This window comes from Coffea arabica, chromosome 4c (assembly GCF_036785885.1).
Source record: "Coffea arabica cultivar ET-39 chromosome 4c, Coffea Arabica ET-39 HiFi, whole genome shotgun sequence".
NCBI lineage: Eukaryota > Viridiplantae > Streptophyta > Magnoliopsida > Gentianales > Rubiaceae > Coffea > Coffea arabica.
The window spans coordinates 23,494,168-23,511,492 of NC_092316.1; positions in this window are offsets into that span (position 1 = coordinate 23,494,168).

Sequence of the window (17,325 nt, forward strand, 5' to 3'; positions counted from 1 at the left end):
TCTGCTCGTGAAGCTTCAATTTCCTAGAGGCAAAAGCAATCACATTCCGGTTCTGCATCAAAACACATCCCAATCCCTCTCGCGACGCGTCCGCATATACCGCAAACCCGTCCACTCCATTTGGCAAGACCAGTACCGGAGCCATGGTCAATCTTTTCTTTAATTCCTGAAAATTCGTTTCGCATCGGCTGTTCCAAATAAACTGGCCATGTTTCTTTGTCAAGTCAGTTAAAGGTCCTGCCAGTTTGGAAAAATCCTTAATGAACCTTCGGTAGTACCCCGCTAGCCCTAGGAAGCTACGAATTTCCGTGGGGGTTTCTGGCCTCTTCCAATTTGTCACGGCCTCAACCTTCGCCGGGTCCACTGCAATACCTTCGTGGGAGATCACGTGCCCTAGAAATGCCACTTTCTCCAACCAGAACTCGCATTTGCTAAACTTGGCGTATAGCTGATGTTCCTTCAATGTCTGCAACACCACTCTCAAATGCTCCTCGTGCTCCTCGCGTGACTTAGAGTAGACCAAAATGTCGTCAATAAACACCACGACAAATCGGTCCAGGTAGGGTTTGAAAACCCTATGCATTAGGTCCATGAAGGCGGCGGGAGCATTAGTCAATCCAAAGGGCATAACGGCGAACTCGTAATGCCCGTATCTCGAGTTGAAAGCAGTTTTCGGGATGTCCTCCTTCTTTATCAATAACTGATAGTATCCCTGTCGGAGATCCAACTTCGAGAAGACCACTGCTCCTTGCAGCTGGTCAAACAACTCATCGATGTGGGGCAGTGGATACTTGTTCTTGATCGTAACGTTGTTCAACCCCCTATAATCAATACACATCCTCAACGTTCCGTCCTTTTTCTTCACAAATAAGACCGGAGCTCCCCAAGGAGACTCACTCTCGTGGATGAATCCCCGCTCCAAAAGGTCTTGCAATTGCAACTTAAGCTCCTTTAGTTCTGCGGGTGCCATTCGGTAAGGGGTTTTGGAGATAGGTGCGGTTCCAGGTAAAAGATCTATTCGGAATTCTATCTCCCTTTCCGGAGGTAAGGCCACTAACTCATCAGGAAACACATCCGGAAATTCCCTCACTACGGCCACGTCTTCCACTTTTAACTTATCCGTAGGGGTATTAATTAGAAAGGCCAAATAGCCTCGCGCCCCTCTACTTATCAGTTTCCTAGCTCGAATGCCCGAAATGAGAGCAGATGAGGCTAACCTACCCCTTATATCCAACCTTAAGGTTGCCTCGCCAGGAATGCGAAATTCAACTATTTTCGTTTTACAGTCCAGTTGGGCGTTATATTTGGCTAACCAGTCCATTCCCAAAATCACGTCGTACCCTTTAATGGACAAGCTAATCAGGTCTCCTAAAAATCTCCGCTCACCTACCCATACATCACAATCCTTATAAACTATACTAGTCACCAAACGTTGATTCCCCGTAGGTGTACTAACCTCTAAGTCATATGGTAAACTAGCAGGTTTTATATCGATGCCACACATGAAATTAGGGTTAACAAACGAATGAGTGGCACCCGGATCAATTAAAACTTTGGCAAAGCGGTGGAATATAGGGATCGTACCTTCCACCACCTCGGAAGACTCTGGGATCTGGTGGGGCTCTAAGGAATATACCCTAGCCGGAACTTTTGGTTTGGATCCGTCTCCCTTGGCTGGTCCAGTATTGGTCCTTGACGGTAGTTGACTCCCCTTTCCATCTTGTTTCAGGACCGGGCATGTAGCCAGTTGATGGTCCGCACTTCCACACCGCAGGCATTTACCCAGTTTCCTCCAGCAATTATCCTCAGTGTGGTTTGTCTTCCCACAGTGCCCACAGGGACCACGAGGTGCCGAAGTCGGGCCACTCGGAGCATTTCCCCTCGGTCCACGCCCAGCTTGACCACCCCTGAACGGAGTCCCTCTGCCTGATCCGGACTGTCGACCACCACCCATGCCTCGTCCAAATTTGGAGGGAGTGCTCTTCTCACCCTGTCCAGAGGTACTCCCAGGAAAGCCACGCTTCTTAGCCTGGAAGTTTCGGACCTGTGACCGTGCACTTTCCGCTCGTTGGGCCTTTTCCACGACCTCGCTATACGCGTTGATTTGAGCCACCGCAAGGTCTTTCTGGATCTCAACATTCAAACCCTGGATGAAGCGCCTAATCCGTCGTTGCTCAGTCATGATTAGTTCAGGCGCAAATTTGGACAGGCGGGTAAACTGACTCTCGTACTCCGCCACAGTCTGAGTTCCTTGCCGAAGCCGGATAAACTCGTCCTCTTTCCTCTCCTGGACTAGAGGAGGGAAAAACTTGGTATTAAATTCTCGGATGAAGTTCACCCAAGTCCGCGGTGTCTGCTCCCGCTCCCATTTCTGTTGAATTATGTTCCACCAGGAACGGGCTGCCCCTTCGAATTGGAAAACGGCAAAAGTCAACTGCCGTTCATCGGTGTAGTGCAAGGCCGCAAAAATATCAACCATTTTCTCGAGCCATCGCTCGGCGACGTCCGGGTCGGGTCCCCCAATAAACTTTGGCGGAGAGAACTTTTGGAAACGTTCTAGTGCTCTATCTTCACTCTCATTATGATGTCCAGGGTTTCCGGGGTTGGGGTTTGGGTTTTGGCCCTGTTGTTGCACTACTTGTGCAAGTAGGTTGGTCATTTGCTGCATAGCAGCAGCTATTTGAACATTGGGGTTTATCTGGGGTTCAGGATTCGGTTCAGTAGAAGCTTCCCCCGTTTCTCTAACTGGTGTGGGTTGCCTAATACCGCGCCCACGTCCCCGACCACTCCGTGTTCCTTCCATACGGTATACTTGGTCTAGGCAAAATTACTAAACCAAAGCAGTAACAAAGCATGTAAGTAACAAATAAACTTCCACTTAACACATAACGATGCATTTCAAACAAGATCACAAGCACACATATATACAAGCCAAACATATATACAAGCAGTCAGTCAAGTACGGCCAAAGCACGTACGTACACAAAAGATCCACCTGAGGATAGGCCTATCAAAAGAAATTTACACGTAGCTAACTCTACATCCAAAACGGTTAGCTAAGGCTCTATCCCTATCCGCCCTATACACAAGACCAAAACTATCTATAACAACTCTAGAAGTCATAACCTAGCCCGAAGATGAGCTATGAGACCCACTCGACGGAGTGGATCCAACCCTAGCCTCAGACCCCGCACAGGAGTCCTTGTCGCTCACTCCTTCCACCACCTCGGCACAGAGGTTTAGGATTGCAGCGGCTCGAGTCCTCACCTTCCGAGCCCTCTTAGACTCGCTCTCATGCGCCTCCCTTAGCTGGGCACAGAGGTCATCGACTCTATCCTCCGCCTCTAGTACATCGTACTTCAGATCCTCAATCCTTTTGGCTTGCCCCTCATTGGCCGCCTTTAATTGATTCACCTCAACCTCAAGCTTGGCATTAGTTTTTGCCAGCTCCTTTCTTTCCTTCACAACTGCCAAAACAAGGGCATTCGGGTAAGCATACTTCTCCTTACACGCGCACCGCCGAAGACGGTTAAACGGGCTCCAACGAATAACGGCCCCCTTTGGCCGGATCTGGTACTTAATCATCGGAAGCGCTACACGGGGTCGCTTGGCCGCAGGGCCATCACTAGGTCCACTGGAACTGTCCATCCTACACCAAAAGTGTAAAAATAAGAATCAATAAGCTTAAAAATCATAAACAATAAACCCTCAGATCAAGCATTCCTATAACACCCAGGCTAATTCAAACTTAGGCTCTGATACCACCTGTGACAGCCCCACCTTCCCCTAAGGCGAACCCGAGGGGTTAGCGGACTGCCTGCCCAGCTCTCGCCAGGACTAACAGTACAGTTTACGTCAATCTATAACGTTCCGAACCTTGCAATGCCCGCAAATAAGCCAAAATCACAAAATAAAAAAAACGAAAGTCGTGGCACTCCGAAATCCAACCAAACATTATCCAAACATATATATACATTGGAAATCAGCATTTACAAGCCAAATGGCATACAAGTTATCTCATAAGATCATACAAGTGCATTTAGGCCAATACAAGCCATCCATTAAGGGAAACCATACACTTAGGGTTAACACCCTCAAGGAGCTAATCAAAATACATGTACAAGAGCTCAACTTGCATTCAACTATCATGACCTTTCCAAAAGTGCTCATTTGCCTGTAAGGAAAACAAATAACACGGAATGAGCTAAAGCCCAGTGGTATACCACCCAATAAGCAATCAAAGTCATGTAAGCATGAACCTTCATTTAAAGTGCGCAAATAAGCGATAAAGCAAAACGGTAAAAGGATACGGTTGGCTCTCAAGAGCCCAATTCCACGCTTGTAATCTTGATCCAACCCCATTGACCCTCCGTCAATGTTAAAAGTACCAAACCGTAGACCACACTTTACTTCCATTCCTTCCACCTATCATACCCCAACCGGGCCCGCACTCCATTCAGTAATATTTTGGTAATACTCGAGTTTACCGGAACCAAGGGTCTCATTACCACAAGGTTCCCCAATACAGTCCCCGTGGCAATTCAATCTTAACGACCAAGCCCTTGCCGGCTCGATCCAATTGACTACCAAACGGGGTTGAGCTCCGTAATGCAATAAGGCCGTTGGACATCATCCAAACGACATCAATTCAGTTTCCATGAAATGGAATTCATCAACCAATATATCAAGTTCAGTAATGCAATAAAACGGTAGCCATTCAGTGACAATATCAAAAGAGGTGAGGGCGGTCAAGTACACCCTCACCTTAATCAATTCCAATATGCAAGTAAGCCTTCAAGGCATCACATAAACATTTAACAAAGCCACATAGTAACAATTTAGTGAGTGGTATACTCACCAAGCAAGTAAGTGGTATTTCATGTACCACGATCACCAAGCCGTCGTGCACTACCTTCAAGCCCTAGAACATATAACACATACAATGAGACTCGATAACGAGTCATATAGCAACGCTAAACACAACCCCAGTAGGGTTTCATATACATAAATGAGCATAATAGCAAACCAGAATTTAGAAAATGGCCTTAGTCTTGGCCCCAAATAGAAAACTGTTTTACACTCATTATGCGGTAATGGTACAACTCTCACTACAAATATCGGTTGGGGGTGTAAGACCCACCGTTTCGAAGCTATGGAACAGGGCTACAACAATGTAGAAGGTCACTCAATCCAGTTCTTAACACAACTAGGTCAAATATGCCAAATACTAACCCAGAATTCCGAAAACAGGTTTGCAAAACACAGAAAACTGTAATCGGTACATCTCAGTCCATACAAGTCCAAATGCCGAAATTCCAAAGGCATATGTTAGCTAAGATACTCAGCTACATTTCATCAGAAGACACCAACTCCAAAATCCAAACCAATTCCAGTCAAAAAAACCAATTACTATCGCAGTTTTCGCATTCTGCTCAAAGCAGAACAGCTACAGTAATTTCGTCATAACTCATTCTACATTAATCCAAATGACCTGAAATTTTACAGGCACATCAACCTCATCAATACCTACAACTTTCATGTTTTGAGCAAAGTCAAATTCGGCCTCTAACACAGTGATCTAAAACCGGACAGAATTGGGGCTTCAAGAACCCTAAATTTCCAATTTTCCATCCAAATCCAAAATTAGTTGCATTTAACCACATTTGACATCCATTAGAGCCATTTCCAACCATTACAATTCATCATACAAGCCCCCAACATCAAGATCATATTAAACCAGAAAAATTCCCAATAAAATAAAAACTTCACCAAAACATGCCAAATCAAGGGGTAAATCATATAATCCTTCACTCATGCCACCATTAAGCATACTATCACCATCATTAGAGGTAGTAAGGGGTTTAAGCAACACTTACCAAGAAATCAAGAGAGAGAGAGATGTTGAACACCTTTGCTCTTCAAACAAAGTTCACCAACACACTTACTATCACTAGAAGCAAAGTTTTTATGGAGTAGAATCTAGTCTAAGCCTTTGTTTATGGAAGATTGAGGCTTATGGAAGCTTGAAAATTGGAAAATTTCCTTCTTCTTTGAGAGAGAGAGAGCCGGCCATCCAAGAGAGAAAATGGTGATTTTTGGTGAATTTTTGGATATTTAATCCTTGGTCAAAAAAGTCAAAATTATGAATAGTAACTCTTAAAAGTCATCCAATAAGAAGGTGACACTTGTCACCTTCATAAATGCATCCCTATCTTTCTTTTCTCTCTCACATCAATCATTCACACATTCTACTTATCTCTTAACACCCGATAAATTTTACACAGTATCCAAAACTTAACCTTATTGGCCGAATTTTTCCGAACTTTTCGCACTAGTGGGTCCCACGTCCACTATTTACTCTTAATTTTCTAAAATTTCTCCAATGCTAGAAAAATCATCTTAAAACTATAACTGCTCATAAAATCCTCTCAGAAAATATTTCTAAGCCAGAAAATGCAAAATTATGCAATTAAAGGGGAATAAACCCTAGGAAAATAATTAGGGTTTTACGGGCTCTCACAAATTGGATTAAATGATCTTCATGAACATTGTAACCCTATGTCTTAGCTTCGAAACAGTGTAAGTTTTACTTCAATCCAATAAGTGTAGCCTCAGATATGTCCTTTCAGTAACAATACATCAAATCTGCCTTTTGTTAAGTCCATTTCCGCACTTGTTATTAGTTTAATTTTGTACTTATATTGTCTTGAGCCTATTGAACGGCTCTTGTGATGAATTTGTGTTGTGTGTAGCCTTGGGTTTGTTTAAGGAAAATATTGAAGTCATAAATGGCAGGAAAAATAGGTAAATACAAAGGGCGTGCTGCCCAAAGTTTTGCTCGAGGGCTAAGTTTCTATTTGAATTTGTATATTTTCGTTTGGCAAAAACTATGACCGTTTTCCGTCTTGAAACATGATCCTTCTTCCATTGGAAACTCCAAATGTTTATTTACTCTTACTCAAATAAAAAGGGGTGATTTAGAATTTTCTTGGGTCTTTTGTCCTCTCTTTTACATGAATTTCATTAAGACATTTAGTCTATAATATCTACTTGAATATGAGAGGATTTTGAACCATATAAACGATCCCGAAAATAGTATTTCTCAGCCTATCTAGTTGGATTTTGACTTGTCTTTGGTTCAAGTGTTTCCATTGGAAAATTTTATAACCCTTTTGAGTTCGGTTTTACATTTGGTCTATGAAACCCTAGTTATTTTTGTCCACGGGTCCAAATGTCCTTGTTTCACTTTAAAGTCTTTTATACGTTCTACTTAATTGTCGAGTTTCTTTCACCCAATTGTTTGTACTAGATGAGTTGTGATATTCTTTCTCGTTTAATCTTAGGTTTTCTCGGTGACTAAGGATAATATCCGGAAGGATATTTTGCACGTTGTTTGCGTACATAGGTGAGTGTTCCTTGTTTGTTATATTCTCCTTGACTTCATGACTTGTTGTCGTTGTTTGATAATGTGTTAAATGCTTTCAAGGATTTCTAAAACAAGTTTTCTAGGCGAGCGTGTACTTTATCGCGCTCGACCTAAATGAAACGTGAGATTTTCAATGATTTAATGGTTGATACATTAGTTGCGCATGATGTAAGCCTTTTGGCTGAATTGGGCCCTGCCTTTCGTTACCGATTGACTCGAGCCAGAAGCGGACTCGGTCAGGCAATATGGTGACCCTGGGTGAATTTGGTATACTCGAGTATTACCTTGTAGTCCGGACAACGACCGGATGGGTGGAGCCTGGCCAATGGTCGGGGAAAGGGGGTGAATGAACGAACGAAAGACCGAACGAGGGATTTTACTTACAAAAATGCATTTTCAAATGATCGGAGGAATAAGGGGAAATGTCAGGAGAACGAACGAATGAACAAATTTATGGCTCCTTGTGAGCCCGTATCCTTTTAATGAATGTGTTACTATCGCTTTCCATTGTAAATGTTTCTTGAATTATTGATACTCCATGTTTCATGTATCGAAATGATTATTTGATTATGTGTTCGGAACCTCACTGAGCTTTTAGCTCATCCCTTTAGTTTTGTTTTCCTTAACAGGGGAAGGCACGCAAGGATGAGAGCTTGGTATAGACTAGCTTGGTCTAGCTCCTTGTTTTTGTAATGGTTCTCGCCCTAGTGCTTGGCACGGGCTGGTTGTATGGTGAAGTGAGAACCTTTGTATATTCGATGTTCGTACTCCCTTTCGAGATAGTAATGCACATTAGTTTTGCGTTAAGTTTTGGATCGTCGTTATATTTATTCCTGTGATTTATTTCGATTTTACTTAAGGACTGCAGTAAGTGAGTGAGTCCCGGCGAGAGTTGGGCAGGCGACCCGCCAAACCCTGGGGTACGCCCTAGGGAGAGGTGGGGCCGTCACAGTTAGTCCCATTAGTGAGCATTTCATTTACACTGCCACTAAACATGGGTTAGTCCCACTAGCGAGCATTTCATTTACATTGACACTAAACATGGGTAAGTCCCACTAGTGAGCATTTCATCACATTGCCATTAAACATGGGCTAATCCCACTAATGTACATTACATCTTACCATTAGACATGGGTCAGTCCCATTAACACTTCATTTCACCAACATCACATTGGGCCTGAATTTTGTGCCGCTAACATCACGTTGGGTTTGGATTTCGTGCCACCAACATCACAAACATCCCGTTGGGCTTGGAGTTTGTGCCACCAACATCACAAACATTACGTTGGCTTGGATTTTGTTCTACCAACATCACAAATGTGACAGCCCCACCTCACCCTAAGGCGAACTAAAGGGTTCGGCGGATCGCCTGCCTAGCTCTCGCCAGGACTACGAACTTGATTCACACAAACCTAGCATAGTACGCGCGATAGGACCCAAAGAAAATGAACAATCGGAAACTACTAAGGTGAGAACATGCCTACCAAACCATAAAATCATAGTCTCAACGGAATACATTTAATAGACAAGGTTAAACACTTATACATATATGTACATTGAAGTCTTGAACAAATTAACATACAGTGTGATCCGAGGTACTCATACTACACAAAATACAATTAGGGCTTCATTTTCAAAAGAGTTTAACAACATGACATATATATACTAGCTTGACCCTTTTCTTCCAAAACCGTGATTTCCAAGTTTGTCCCCTGTAAGGAAAACAAAGGCAACAGAAAGGGGGTGAGCTTACGCTCAATGAGGTACCAAACATATAGGGGTAAAATCATGGCCTTTCACGTTTAATCAATCAGATACATATACCAGATATCAAGGAAAGCATTTAGATACAGTGATTCAAAGGGAAAGGATACAAGTGGCTCTCAGGAGCCAAATTTCCATTTGCAGTACTTGATTCGAACCCGTTGACTCTTCGTCAACGTAAATAGAACCAACATATCCGTAGACCCCACTTTACACCAATTTCCGTCCACCATACATACCCCTACCGGGCCCGAACTCCATTCAGGAACAGTAATGGTAATACTCGAGTATACCGGAATCAAGAGTCTCAATACCCAAAGATTTCCAAAACAGACTACCGTGGTTCGTTATCTAATTGCCCAGGCCCTTGCCGGCCCGACTTGAGTAACTAGCCACAGGTGTTGAGCTCAGAGGTCACAGAAAGGTCGTTGGATACCAGCCTCCAAACGACGTCCGAACAGATTCAGATACAGTTAACAGATTATACACAGTAAATGGGCATATGGATAGACAAGAGAACGAGTATGATAAAGTACACCCTCATCTCAAATAGAATAAACAGATAGTGCAGTCATTTAAATCGCAGATTGCAGGGGCAGAAACCAAGTTAAACAGCAAATGAAGGGAGTGGTACACTCACCGGTTCAAGTACAGATATTTCAAAAGTTTTCACTTCAAACTGGCTTTAATCGCCAAGAAATCCTAAAATCATCAAAGTAAAACAATTGAAGGTTTCACACCCAAAATCGAGTAAACGGAATGTACAAGTGAGGCTCGACTACACGTCGTATGTCTTTCCAGGTTAAGTACTAGTACAAAAGAATAAAATATGACTTTTGAGCAAAAGATAACAGTTGGTCCTAGGGTTACACACAACACCAAAACCCTTCATTTGTACTAAGATCAACTCAATTGAAGGAATCGCGTAGCTCTAAAATTTTGGGCAGCATGCCCTCTGTATTTACCTATTTTCCCAGCCACTTATGACTTCATTATTTCCGTCAATCAATCTCAAAGTTATATGCAATATAAATTCATCACAACAGCCATTCAATAGGTTCAAAGTCATTCAAGTACAAGATTTAGCTATAAAAATGACCGGAAATGAGCTTTAAGCTAGGAAACCAAAAAGGCAGATTCACCGCTACTTAGTGTATCGGACCTAACCGAAACTACTCTTATTGGATTGAAGTACAAGTTATACCATTTCGAAGCTAAGACAGAGGGCTATAACTTTGATGAAGACTATTTAGTCCAGTTCTCATCCTAACTAGGTCAAAGTTACCAAAACAACCCCAGATTTTCCAGTTCGAAGCTCACTGTGAAATTCAACTAGCAATCTTGATTCATTCAATCATATCTCAGCACACACAACTCCGATTCAGGTAATTCCAAAGCCATTTGAAAACTAAGATACAAGTATATAATTCTTAAGTATACATCGATAACCAAATCAGTAGTATTCCCGGTCAAACTAACCAATTACAGAAGCTGATTATCAGTTTTGGACAGAAACAGGGCAGCAAGGGTATTTCGGTCTTTTGATAGGCTACGTTGCTCCGATTGGGCTGAAATGTTTCAGACAACTACAAAACATCATTCTATACAACTTTTATGTTTTGTGCTAAGTCTAATTCGGCCTCTAACATTATGAAATGGAACCAGGCAAAACTGAAGTTTGAATTTCCAGAAATCTGGAATTTGGGGCTATTAGTGCATACCACTACTTTTCTTGCTTCATCCTTTCATTGTTTTCCTCTTAACCAACATGCCAAGTGTTAACTCTAACTAAAACCAAGAATCAAAGCTTTAACAATTAATCAAACACATGGTAGGCCACTTAACCAACCCAACTGCCACTTCACTAATTCAAGAGATTTAGCCATAGGAAGCATCTATACAACTTCTAGTTTACACTCAAACCTTTAAATACTTAATATAACACCATAAAAGCAAGGATTAAAGATCACATACCTCTCTTACAAGTTGATTAAGTCACCCAAAACAACCACCAACCAAAAGCTTCAAGGCTTGAAGATCACACACTAGAGTTGGATGGATTTCACTCACTAACTCACTCCTTAACTTTTGATTTTTTTCCTAAGAGTAAAAAGCAAGAAAATGGAGTTTCTTCTTCTCCTTTGCTGCTCCAAGATGGCTGGCCAGCTTATGAAGGAAATGGAGCAAAAAAATGGTTTTAATTCATCAAATTCTTTGGTCAAATAAGTTACATGGTTGGTGTCTTGCCACTTGGCACCATCTTGGCCATTTTCTTACTAATCTTTGCCAAATCATGTTCCTATCCTCCAATTCTTTCCCTTATCTTACTAACACCTAGTAAATTAATTCCTGTATACAAAACTTAACCTAATTGGCCGAATTTTATCGAACTTACCGCACTAGCGGGTCCCATGTCAGGTATACGCTCTTAAAATCTTATAAACTAACTTATACTAGGAAAATGATTTAAAAACCATATTTACTCATAAAAAATATTTTTAAAAGTTTTCGTATCAATAAAATGTGGAAAAGCGTGCAATTAGAAGAAAATAAAACCTAACAATTAAGAAAATTACGGGTTCTCACAACAAACATCACCAACATCCCGTTGGGCCTGGATTTTGTGCCACCAACATCACGTTGGGCTTTAACTTTGTGCCACCAACATCGCGGCAGGCTCAGGTATTATCCCACTGACCAATTATCGAGGCAGACTCGGGTTTTATCCCACCGACCGATTATTAAGACAGATTCGGGTATTCATCCCACTGACCTTTTGTGTTTGCATGTTCCAACTCACGACAGAATAACTGTAGGTAAGCATTTGGTGTCTATGTTTTTGTCTCGAGTTTCTCCGAAACTCAAACAAAGATGGGCAAACTGTAGATACCAAATTTCTTATTTTTTTTATTCTATTTATTATTTTTGTTTTAATTTATTTTTGTTTTTAATTATTAGCTATTTTTAATTATTAATCTTATGATTTTATTTTAAACAAAAAAAAAGAGGCATAGCAAAGGCACGCGTGCCAAACATTTCCCACGGTTTCATGAAGTACAGAAGATAGCTCGGTTCATCCCAATTTTTCCCCATTTTTCTTCCCGTCATTTTTCTTTGCCATTGGATCATGCTAAATCCATTCCACTTGGCTCTCATCTAAAACCCAAGAAGAATCTGGAATTTGGAACCAATCTGATGGCTGAGGGAGAGGCGGTGAGCTGAGGTTGTTTGTGAACCATTGAGATGAGGTTTAAGGGTTTCAATCTGATATAAAAAGAAAACTAAGGGTTTAGAGAGGGGAGCAGATAGGGTGACGGCTGAAAATTTTGGTAGAATTTGGTGACGGCTGAAGGTGAGATAGTGTGGCGGCTGAGAGGAAGATAGAGAGTGAGGGAGAGCAGAGGTAGAGAGAAAAATAGAGAAGGCTAAGAAAGAAACTGGAGTGACGTCTGGAGGAGAGATTGAGAAAAGTGAGAAGAGGAGACCGTGAGAGCGAGCAAGAGAGCAAGGCAGAAGAAAAGAAAATTCTGGTCGAGTGCTATTCTTAAAGGGACGAATGAGCCATTGGAACTACTACCTATTGCGAGGAGTAAAAATCATCTTTATTTCATTCCACCGTTATCGCCTACGGAAAAGAAAAGAAAGAACTGTAATTTGCCTTTCCCTTTAAGCCTTGGTGCAGATCTTGAAGCTCTCAAGCATAGGGTCTATGACTTTACTTATGGCCATTTCCCCGTTAGTTATCTTTGACGTTTGAGTATACGTGCTTCATGGGCTGATTGAATTGAAGAGTTGAAGCCATTATTATTTCTGATTTTGGGTAGGGAATCATCGGATCTTTTCGTGTCAAAACCTAGGATTTTGTGGGGGGGCTGATTTCCTTCATTTGTACTGTTTTCAGAGGCTGCCAAAGTTTTTTAGTTGAGGAAAGAAGAAAGTTCCTAGCTTTATATGTTTCCTGCGGTTTGACACTTCATGACTTGAGTCCTTGTGTTGTGGTCGAGTAGGACTATCAATAAGTATTTAGAAGCTAGTTGTTGGGCTTGATAAATTCAGATCATGCGTGAAATGCTGATGTTTGGTTGCTGGTTTCATGAGTCATTCCTTTCCCCTTGCTATGACTGGGTTTCAGATGATTTCCTTGCTCATGAATCTTGTTGTGTTGGTGAATCATTGATGATTGAATGATGGTTGTATAGAATGCTTGGGTTTTGTTTAGAACCTTTTGCGAATTTTCTGGGTTGCATTTGTTGGGTAGTGGGCAAGGGTTGAAGTGGTCCTTTGCAAAGGTTAAAATGTCTTCTTTCTCATTGCTTGTGTTCTCCTTTGCTTCACACATTCCTGTCTTGGTAGTCTTGTTGGCTGAAATGGATAGTTTAGTTCATTCTTTTGATGTTAGTTCCTGGTTTGTTCATGCTAGAAGAATACGCAGGGTAGTCTTGTTGTTTTGATCTTGTTGTCTTGCGTTTGAGAATGTATTGAGGCGACAAATATATTGAGGCCAAATTTTGATTTTTAGGAGGCTCATAGACTAATGCATCACAATGAATTTTTGAAAATTACCAATGGGTGGACAATTCAACCCATTTTTTAATAAACCATCAATTTCATTCAATTCATTTGACCAATTTTACCCTTTTTAGGGTGATTTGGCCGATTTTTGAATAAATCATCAATTTCAATCAATTCATTTGACTAATTTACCCTTTTTGGGTGATTTGGTCGATTTTTGAATAAATTATTAATTTCATTCAATTCATTTGACCAATTTACCCTTTTTAGGGTGATCTGGTTGGTTTTTGAATAAATAATCAAATCTCATTCAATGCATTTGACCATTTCACCCTTTTTAAGGTAATCTAGTCAATTTTGAATAAATCATCAATTTCATCCTATCCATTTGACCCGCTTATTCCCTTTTAGGGTTTAAGTCTAAGGTTCACTGAATAAATTGGTCGAAACATTGCAACCCTTTTGAAGAGCAGGCTCTTTTGCACATCATGCGTCGATCAAAACAAGCAATCCATTCGGACTTTGTCCTCATTTTTAAGACAAATGTCTCTTCTCACTCCAATTGGCCAATTTTTCAAATCATTTTTTTTCACTCAATCAGTTGATCGAATTCATCAGGTATGGTATGGTGCCTACCCTAGAGGATTGCATTTTCATGCTAGGCCTACCCTTGGCATAAAAAGGGCTCCCCCATAGGACATGCATACCGATTTTGTAGTCTTGCCTACTGACTCGGGGTATTTTTTCTTTTGTTTTCCTCCTTCCCCTGCATTCATAAAAATGTTTCAATAAAGGAAAATATTTTTCTATATCTGATAACAATTTTGATCCGATAAAGTTTGAAAAGTATTACTTGATTCTTGGGCAGATCCTACAATGTAAAGCATGAAGGATCTATTTGGAAGCGTTAGGCCAAAACCTCTAAGAGATTTCATAATTCTTTTTCAAAGGAAAATTCTGTATATTTGAATTGTTAATACATTTTTAGCCCAAAAGAAAAGGAGACAAAAAGTGTGGAGCTCTTTAGAAGTTTTTCTCTTCTCATTTGTATTATAATTGAACGAGAAATTTTGTTTTAAACTTTTTCAGCAATAATTAAAATAAGAAATTTAAGTGCATATTGTACTTTGGTGATCCTCCTGTGCAGGTACTCATAGCTGAACATAATGAAGAATCATCCAGTGATGTGGAAGGCCGATACAGAAAAAGAGAAACAAGAAGAAAGAAGGAAAATGCCCTACACTGGGGCAAATTTTTGTTGAAATTTTTTTTTTTTTTTAAAAATCAAAATCAAAATAAAATAAAATCAAAAAATCAAAAAATCAAAAAAAATCAAAAATCAAAAATCAGAAAAATCAGGAAAAATCAAATTCAATTTCTTGTTTCTTGAAAAATCAAATTAAATTCTTGTTGGCAATGTCTCAACATACCTCGCGCACCCTTCTACCTCCTTTTTTGACAACCACATTTAATTCACTGCCTTCTATCACCGTTAGCATCGAGTCTATCTCACTAACGTGTGCGTTTTCATTCCACCACCGTTAGCATCGAGTCTATCTCACTAACGTGTGCATTTTTATTCCGCCACCGTTAGCATCGAGTCTATCTCACTAACGTGTGCGTTTTCATTCCACCACAGTTAGTATCGAGTCTATCTCACTAACGTAGGCGTTTTTATTCTACCACATCGAGTCTATCTCACTAACATGTGCGTTTTCATTCCACCGCCGTTAGCATCGAGTCTATCTCACTAACGTGTGCGTTTTCATTCTACCACCGTTAGCATCGAATCTATCTCACTAACGTGTGCGTTTCATTCCACCACCGTTAGCATCGAGTCTATCTCACTAACGTGTGCGTTTTCATCCCATCACCGTTAGTATCGAGTCTATCTCACTAACGTGTGCGTTTTCATTCTGCCACTGTTAGCATCGAGTCTATCTCACTAACGTGTGCGTTTTTATTCCCCCACCGTTAGCATCGAGTCTATCTCACTAACGTGTGCGTTTTCATTCCACCACCGTTAGCATCGAGTCTATCTCACTAACGTGTGTGTTGTTGTTTTTAGTTTATCTCCATTAGCATTGAGTTCATCCCATGATTTTAAATTTTGTTCGAGTCAGTCCCATGATTTTAAGTTTTATTCGGGTCAGTCCCAGAATTTTAAGTTTATTCGGGTCAGTCCCATGATTTTAAATTTTATTCGGGTCAGTCCCATGATTTTAAGTTTTATTCGGGTCAGTCCCATGATTTAAATTTTATTCGGGCCAGTCCCATGATTTAAATTTTATTCGGACCAGTCCCATGATTTTAAATTTTATTCGGGTCAAACCCATGATTTTAATTTTACTCGGGTCAGTCCCGATTTTAAATTTCATGTTGGGGTCAGTCCTGATTATAAATTTCTGTTGGGGTCAGTCCCCTCGGATCAGTCCCGATTTTAAATTCCTATCTCGGGTCAGTCCCGATTTCAAATTTCCTGCTTTCAGGTCAGTCTCGATGTTAAACTTCCTGTTTGGGTTAGTCCCGTTTTAATTCATTCGAATCATTCGCAGCCGAACAACGCAGGTGAGTATTTGGTGTCTACTTCTTTGTCTCAAGTTTTTCCAAAACTCAGACAAAGAGGGGCAAACTGTAGACACAAAATTTTTGATTTTCAACTCTGTTTATTTAATTGATTTAAGTTTAGATTTATGTGTTCAATTTTTAGGTTTTTAGTTTATTTATTTATTTTTTATTTTTAGGCCTTTTACTTTATTTTGTTCTAGTTTATTTTATTTTATTGTTTACTTTGGTCTTCATGCTAAATTTCAGAAAAAAGAAAAAGAAAAATTGACAAGTGGAAACTTGCATGTGGGACAAGTGTCCCTTCTTATTTGCTAACAACACATCACCTAGGTGACAAGAGGTTTAGACACTTGTAGGATGGGGATGACCAAAAAAAAAGAAAAGAAAGAAAAGGGCCGCGGACGAAAAAGAGGGCAGGGGTCGGAGGCGAGAGAAAAAAAAAAGAAAGGGGAGAAAATGAGAGAATTGGAAGAGAGGTGGGGGTTCAGAGAGGAAGACAGTAGAGCGGCAAGGGTTTTTGAGGAAAATGAAAGGAGAGGCGGCGGACTAAGAAACGAAAAAACACACAGAAAAAGGGGAAAGTCTGTGACGACCCCACCTCCCCCTAAGGCGTACCAAAGGGTTCGGCGGACCGCCTGCCCAGCTCTCGCCAGGACTCACTCACTATCTCGATCGAGTCATGTACACACATCCATGAACCATAAATAATATCCGCAATTCAAGCTTATAATTTACATTGATAGAAATCGAGGTACAAAGCCTCAATACACCAAACTAGTTCAAAACGTATACAATCCAAGTACAACATGTTCCATTCGAGGAATAGCGCGAGTACAAGACCAAAAGTCAAAAGTCAAAACAAAAGGCTACGCTAGTCTTTTACAAGTCTCACGCGTCACTCGTACCCCCTGTAAGGAAAACAAATAGCGTGGTGTGAGCTAAAGCCCAGTGAGGTTCCAAATAGCAAATTGACCATTATTTATAAGTACTAGTTTTCGATATAGCAAAGTAACGAGCATGAAGAGTTCATAAAAGTGAGCAATCTCAAAATGAGC